At 41.7% G+C, this 7,749-nt stretch overlaps 1 protein-coding gene across 1 annotated transcript in view; it reads left to right on the top strand.

The window, feature by feature from the left end:
* LOC138917601 (uncharacterized) overlaps positions 1-7,749 on the top strand; it is a 101,273-nt gene that overhangs the window by 23,279 nt on the left and 70,245 nt on the right. The gene's annotated exons all lie outside the window — the stretch shown is intronic.

The raw sequence follows: 7,749 nt of genomic DNA, 5'->3' as shown, positions 1-7,749 counted from the left end.
GGTGTCCTGTTGAGGAATATCTATGTTATTTACAAAGCTTTGATGTTACAAACAATGCTGCAGTGAATAGTCTTGTGAACATCTCATTTTTCACATATATCTGTTGGGTAAATTCCTAGAAGTTAAATTTCTGGATTAAAGGATATACGCATTTAAAAATTTCATAGATATTGCCAAAGCATTATGATTTTGACATAAAATAGTCACAATTTGTGATGGTATTTATTACAAATTATGAGAGCATGTATTTTCTCCTCCAATTTGCTCTTTTAAGGGTAATTTACTTTGTCTTTCTTCGAAAGCAGATTCACAAATTACACATTTATGGTCAAGAGTCCAAGAAAGGGTTTTATGTTGATTTCTGTGGCAATTTGATGAAAAATATGAAAGCGATATGGGCCAGTGAACTTTTTCTAAAATATAGCTGAAGGAAACTCATTGAGAATCATCTACTAAAAGTGATGTATGTACAATAATCTATCAGTAAAACTTTGTTAGTCATCCTTTATTGGACTTGTCTTTCTTATGATTCACAAATTTTAAAAATTCTGTGATTGTCAATTTGTTATTAAGATGTTTCTCTATTTGTGGAATTTGTCATTTAATGCTGTTTAGTGTTAAGGAGTCCTGTCAGCAAGAACTAGTTTAAAAGTCATGTGCTGTCATGTAATGGAGTGGCTCTCCTGTCAAATTTATTGCATTTCCCAAGGAGGAAAATATAACTTCTGCAAATTGTATGTTTAAGTGACATTTAATGTATGGAAGACAAGAATAAAATCAGTATACCAGATACAGAAGTCTAGTTTGATATTTGGCAATGGTACTTGAATACTTGACAGAGGACTTGAAATGTGTAAAAGCTTCTCTTGATTAAAAAGTTGCCTGAGTCTATCAGATTATCAAAGTGTTCCATTCAAGAAAGGCTCATCACTTGCTATTCCAGTAGAAAGCAGCAACCCTGTCACCTAAACACAACAGGAGGTCTTGCAAATTTCAAGAAAAGTAAATGGAATGGACTAAAACATGTATGGCGGAATAAAATTGGAAATAAAATTTGAGGCCATTTGATTTTAGAGAACTGATTTGTGACTTGCAGAGATTACCAATCGACAATTAACTTATAGAACATGAAAGTTGGAGAGGCTTTTAGAGCTCATCCAGCCAAACCTCTGTAATGAGGAGAAAATAGACCTAGATTGGTTGTTCTGTGAGCTAAATATCACATCAGACTGGGGAAAAGGTCGATGTGTATGTGTATTCCAAGTGGCAGTTTTGGATTTATTCAATATTGAAAGAATTGTATGCAGATCTCAAGTTGGTCTTATGTTACACACACACACACACACACACACACACACACACACACAGGCATACATTGGGGATATTGTGGGTTTGGTTCCAGACCACCACAATAAAGCAAATAGCACAACAAAGCGAGTCACAGGAACTTTTTGGTTTCCCAGGACATATAAAAGTTATGTTGACACTATGCTATAGTCTATTAAGTCTATTAATATTAAGTGGCATTATGTCTGAAAATATACACATGCCTTAATTAAAAATACTTTATCGCTAAAAAATGCTAACCATCATCTGAGCCTTCTGTAAGTCATAATTTTTTTTGCTGGTGGAGGGTCTTGCCTCAATGCTGATGGCTGCTGACTGATCAGGGTGGTTATTGCTGAAGGTTGGGGTGGCTGTGGCAACTTCTTAAAATAAGACAACAGTGAAGTTTGCCACATTGATTGATTCTTTCTTTCATGAATGATTTCTCTGCAGCATGTGATGCTGTTTGATAGCATTTTACCCACAGAACTTCTTTCGAAATTGGAATCAATCCTCTCAAAGCCTGCTACTGCTTTATCGACTAAGTTTATGTAATATCCTAAATTCTTTGTTGTCATTTCAATAATCTTCACAGCATCTTCTCCAGGAGTAGGTTCCATCTCAAAAAACCACCTTCTTTGCTCATCCATAAGAAGCAACTCCTCATCTGTGAAAGTTTTATCATGCGATTGGAGCAATATAGTCACCTCCTCACGTTCCACTTCCAATTCTTGTTCTCTTGCGATTTCCACCACATCTGCCGTTACTTCCTCCGCTGAAGTCTTGAACCCCTCAAAGTCATCCATGAGGTTTGGAATCAACTTCTTCTAAACTCCTGTTAATGTTGCTATTTTGACCTGTTCCCATGAATCACAAATATTCTTAGTGGCATCTGGAATGGTGAATCCTTTCCAGAAGGTTTGCAATTTACTTTGCCCTGGTCCATCAGTGGAGTCACTAACTATGGCAGCTATAGCATTACAAAATGTATTTCTTCAATAATAAGACTTGAAAGTTGAAGTTGCTCCTTGGTCCATGGGCTGCAGAATGGATGTTGTGTGAGGAGGCACGAACACAATATTAATCTCGTTGCAATCTCCATCAGAGCTCTTGGGTGACCAGGTGCATTGTCAATAAGCAGTAATATTTTGAAAGGAATCTTTTTTTCTGAGCAGCAGGTCTCAATGGTGGGCTTAAAATATTGACTCAACCATGTTGTAAATAGATGTGCTGTCATCCAGGCTTTGTTGTTTGATTTATAGAGCTTAGACAGAGTACCTTTAGCATAATTCTTAAGGGTCCCAGGATTTTCAGAATGGTAAATGCGCATTGGCTTTAACTTGAAGTTACCAGGTACATTAGCCCCTAACGAGAGAGTCAGCCTGTCCTTTGAAGCTTTGAAGCAAGGCATTGACTCCTCGCCAGTTATGAAAGTCCTAGTTGGCATCTTCTTCTAATATAAGGCTGTTTTGTCTACATTGAATATCTGTTGTTTAGTGTGGCCACCATCATCATTTATCCTGGTTAGATCTTCTGGAGAACTTGCTGCAGCTTCCACGTCAGCACTTGCTGCTTCACCTTGCACTTTCATGTTATGGAGATGGTTTCTTTCCTTGCAACTCATGGACCAACCTCTGCTAGCTTCAAACTTTTCTTCTGCAGCTTTCTCACTTCTCTCAGCCTTCGGAGGATTGAAGAGTTAGGACCTTGCTCCGCATTAGGCTTTGGGTTAAGGGGATGTTGTGGCTGGTTTGATCTTCTATCCAGACTACTAAAACTTTCTCCATCTCAGCAATAAGGCTCTTTCGCTTTTTTATTTGCGTGTTCGCTGAAGTAGCACTTTTAATTTCCTTCAAGAACTTTTCATTTGCATTCACAGCTTGGCTAATTGTTTGGCATAAGAGGCCTAGCTTTCAGCCTATCTTGGCTTTTGATATGTCTTCCTCACTAAGCTTAATCATTTCTAGGTTTTGATTTAAAGTGAGAGACATGTGACTCTTCCTTTCACTTGGAACACCCATAGGCCATTGTAGGGTTATTAATTGGCCTAATTTTAATATTGTGTCTCAGGGAATAGGGAGGCCTGAGGAGCGGGAGAGAGAAGGGAAATTGCTGTCCAAACACACATCTATTCAGTTTGCTGTCTTATGTAGGTGAGGTTCGTGGTGCCCTAAAACAATTGTAGTAGTAATCTCAAAGACCACTGATCACAGATCATGATAACAAATATAGTAATAATGAAAACATTTGAAATTTTGCGAGAATTTCCAAAATGTGGTGCACAGACATGAAGTAAGCAAATGCTGTTGGAAAAATGGCACCAACAGACTTGCTCAAGGCCACAAACCCTCAATTTGTAAAAAGTGCAATATTTGAGAAGAGCAATAAAGTGAAGCGCAATAACACGAGGTATGTCTGTGTATATGTTTGTTTTTATTTTAAAGATTTTCTTTTTCCTTTTTATCCCCAAAGACCCTGGTACATATTTGTATTATATTCTTCGTTGTGGGTCCTTCCAGTTGTGGCATGTGGGACACCGCCTCAGCGTGGTTTGATGAACATGCCATGTCCACGCCCAGGACTCCAACCAACGAAATACTGGGCCACCTGCCCCGGAGCGCGGGAACTTAACCACTCGGCCGCGGGTTTATGTTTTTAAGCATTGTGGCATGGTGACTATTATATATAAAACATCTAGGAAAGCAAAGAACTCGATAACCTGAAATATAAGAAAAAATATACAATATGGCCATACAGAGTAGTGATTAAGAGGGCAGTGTCTGGTCTGAATTTCAGTTCCATGACTGTGGGACTTTGTGTCTTGGTTTCCTCATCTGGAAAATGTAGCTAATGAGCGTTTATCTGCCTCAAAGGGCATAAGGATTACATGAGATAACCCAGATAAAGGCTTAGTATAGTAATATACTAATAGTATTCATATATAGTATTATTCTATAGTAAAATATTATTGTTTTGTCAATAAGTGCAAGAAAAGAAGACGGGTCAAAAAGCACTTTCCGAGTAAAGTCAAAATACGTCACTAGCACTTTCAGGTCAATGGGACTGACCTGGACCCCCCACGACAAGGTAGACGGGATCAAACGACACAGACCGCCTTAGCAACAGGCCCCCAACGAAGGTGCGTCTCCGCGGCCAAGAAGCGCCTGCGCCGCGGCGGAGGGAGCCCGTGGACGACAGGACGCGGCAGAGGGAGGCCGCGCCGCTTCTCCTGCCTGAGCCTCGGCCCCACAGAACGGCGGCGGCGGCGCTTTGTTTCCGCGGCTCCTGCGGCGGTGGCAGCGGCAGCGGCCTTCGAGCTGTGGGGAGGATCCAGCAGCAGCTACGGGGATGACGACGAGGCCGGTGCATTTCTGTCGTAACCGGGCGCTGGGAGCGCAGAGCGGCGCCCTCCGCTCGCTGAAGCCGACAAGGCGTTGAAGCGAAACCGTGACTGCTGAACCCCTGAGGTAAAACAAGCCCGTCTCCCGGGTCCCGGCGGGCCGGGCCTCCGCGCCCTCTGCGTCGGGAAGCGCTGGCGTGAGGGCTGAGGCTCGCGCGTTGCTTGGCGGAGAGAGGCATCCTTTTCCCTTTCGGGGAGAAGGCTTCGGCGCTCGACTCAGGCCGGGGTGGGGGTGGCGTGGGGGTCGCTCCCTGCAGCCTCCTCGGCCGCCGCGGCTCAGCCGCCCTCCTCTCTTGATCCTCCGGAGCTGGTGGGATTGAGACTCCCAAGCCGGAGGCGGGTGTTGGTGTCCCGGTCATTCCTCCTAATCTTGGGGCCTGGAAACTGCGTGGGGCAGCAGTGGGGGTCGGGGGTGGGGAGCGGGGGAGGGGCGGGCGAGCCGGCGGGAGGATGCGAGATCCTGGGACGGCTTCGTGGTACCCCGTCCTTGCGGAATGTTTTCTTCGGCAGCCCGTGGGGTCAGTCCGTGTTTTGGGGGTGAGTGGGAGGGCTTGCCTGGAATTTCCGTTCTTTCTGTGCGCCGATCCTGAAGGATATCCTTGGGTCTACCTCAGGCGGGGGATACTAACGCAGGGTTTTCCTCCTGGAGGACTCGTGTGCGTTACTTTTTGTGAAGTCCGGCGTTAGTGGGTGGGAAGGCAGGCCTCAAATGTTTCTCCACTTTCTGGGCAAATTTCGAGCAAAAGTAATTAGAGCCTATTTATTTCTTCCACGAGGGATGGGGAGCTGGTTAACGTGGGTTGATGGGAAGTAAGATTTATTGCAAGGGAAGCTGTGCCTGGCAGGCCACCTCTTAGCAATCAAGTGCGTTTGGAGGCTGTTTTTCTCTTGTGCTGCTTATTTTTTCTTTTAAAGATTGTATTTTTCCTTTTTCTCCCAAAGCCCCCCGGTACACAGTTGTGTATTTTCAGTTGTGGGTCCTTCTAGGTGTGGCGTGTGGGACGCCGCCTCAGCGTGGCTTGCTGAGCGGTGCCGTGTCCCCGCACCCAGGATTATGAACCGGCGAAACCCGGGGCCACCGAAGCGGAGCCTGTGAACTTAACCACTCAGCAACAGGGCCAACCGAAGTACTTCATTCCTTTTTAGGACTGAGTAATACTCCTTTGTGTGGATATCCTACATTTGTGTATCCATTCACCAGTCGATGGGCATTTGGTTTGTTTCTCCCTTTTGGCTATGGTGAATAGTGCTACTGTGAACATTTATGTACATTTTCTTGTTTGGACATATGTGTTCATATCTCTTGGATATAAACCCAAGAGTGGAATTGCTGAGTCATAATCATAATTTATGGTAATTCTGTGTTTAACTTATTGAGGAAATGCCGAACTGTTTTCTACAGTGGCACATCTTAACATTGCCATCAGCTATCTTTGAAGGTTTCAGTTTCTGCAGCTCCTTGCCAACGCTTTTCTGGTGTTTTAAAAAAAAATATGGCCATTCTAGTGGGTGTGAAGTGATATGTCATTGTGGTCTATTTTATTTTTTTATTTAAGCAAGTTTATTTAGAACCTGTTTAAAAAGACCAAGCAATACTCAGTATAAAAAAACAATTTCAACCAAGATATTTTTAGTCTGAGATTATAAACGCTGTAAAATGTGATTAGGGACTGGAGACGAGTAGTGAGAAATAATTCGTACTAATTTTGAATGAAATTTACTATGTACTATTTATTAAAATAAAAGTTTTGGAGATTCTTGCGAATGTCTGTGGATTATGGGGAACCCAACTTTTCTCTCATAGTATAAGGGGAAGTATAGCTTAATGGTAATAAAGACATGGGTTTTTAAAATCTTAATTGAGTTCCATGCTTGCCTTGGAAACTCAATCTCTGAATCTTGATGATTACCTCTACCGAAAATGGGTATTAAAAGTAAAGAAGTAATTGGAAGTCAATATTAAATAAGATAATGTCGTGTACATTTTAAGAGTTCAATATTATTATTGATCAGAGTAGATGTTCTAAGGTGGGATGTTGCAATTTCATCAGGTGCTGTCTTAGTAGGAGAGAAGGCCATAGAGGAAACAGGGGCTCCCATCTTGTAGGACCTGCAAGAAAACCTTAAGGCTTTGGCTTTGGCTTTGTTTATTTAATTGTAATAAAATTTACAAAACATAAAACGTACCATTTTAACTCTTTTTAAACGTACAATTCAGTGGCATTAAATAATTCACATTGTTGTGCAGCTGTCACCTCCATCCATCTCCAGAACTTTTTCATTGTCCCAAACTGAAACTCTGTACCCATTAAACAATGGCTCCCCAATCCCCTCTCCCCCCAAACCTCTGGTAACTACCATTCTATTTTCTGTCTCTGTGAATTTGACTTTTCTAGATACCTTTATATAAGTGGAATCGTGCAATATTTGTCCTTTTGTGTTTGGCTTATTTAACTTAGCATAATGTCCTCAAAGTTCATCCATTTTGTAGCTTGTATCAGAACTTAATTCCTTTGTAAGGCTGAATAATATTCCATTAATTGTATGTATATACCATGTTTATCCATTCATCTGTTGATGGACATTTGGTTTGTTTCTATCTTTTGAGTATCGTGTGTAGTGCTGTTGTAAACAGTGGTGTAGAAATGTCTGCTCGAGTCCCTGCTTTCAGTTCTTCTGGGTGTATACCTAGAAGTGGAATTCTATCTGTAATGTCTTGCGGAACCAACAAACCGTTTTTTACAGCAGCTGTACTATTTTACATTCCCTGCAATGTATAAGCATTCCAGTTTCTTCACATTCTTGCCAACAATGCTTTTTATTTTATTTTTTTGATGATAGCCAACCTAATGGATGTAAAGTGTTATCTCATTGTGGTTTTGATTTGTATTTCACTAATGATTACTGATGTATAGCATCTTTTCACGTGCTTATTGGCTGTTTATGTATCTTCTTTAAAGAAATGTCTATTGAAGTCTTTTGCCCAATTTTAAATTAGGGTGTTTGGTCTTTTTTGTTTAGTT

Source organism: Equus caballus, chromosome 14 (assembly GCF_041296265.1).
Source record: "Equus caballus isolate H_3958 breed thoroughbred chromosome 14, TB-T2T, whole genome shotgun sequence".
Taxonomy (NCBI): domain Eukaryota; kingdom Metazoa; phylum Chordata; class Mammalia; order Perissodactyla; family Equidae; genus Equus; species Equus caballus.
Note: the sequence above shows the minus strand (reverse complement) of the source record. Positions and strands in the feature narration are given on the sequence as shown.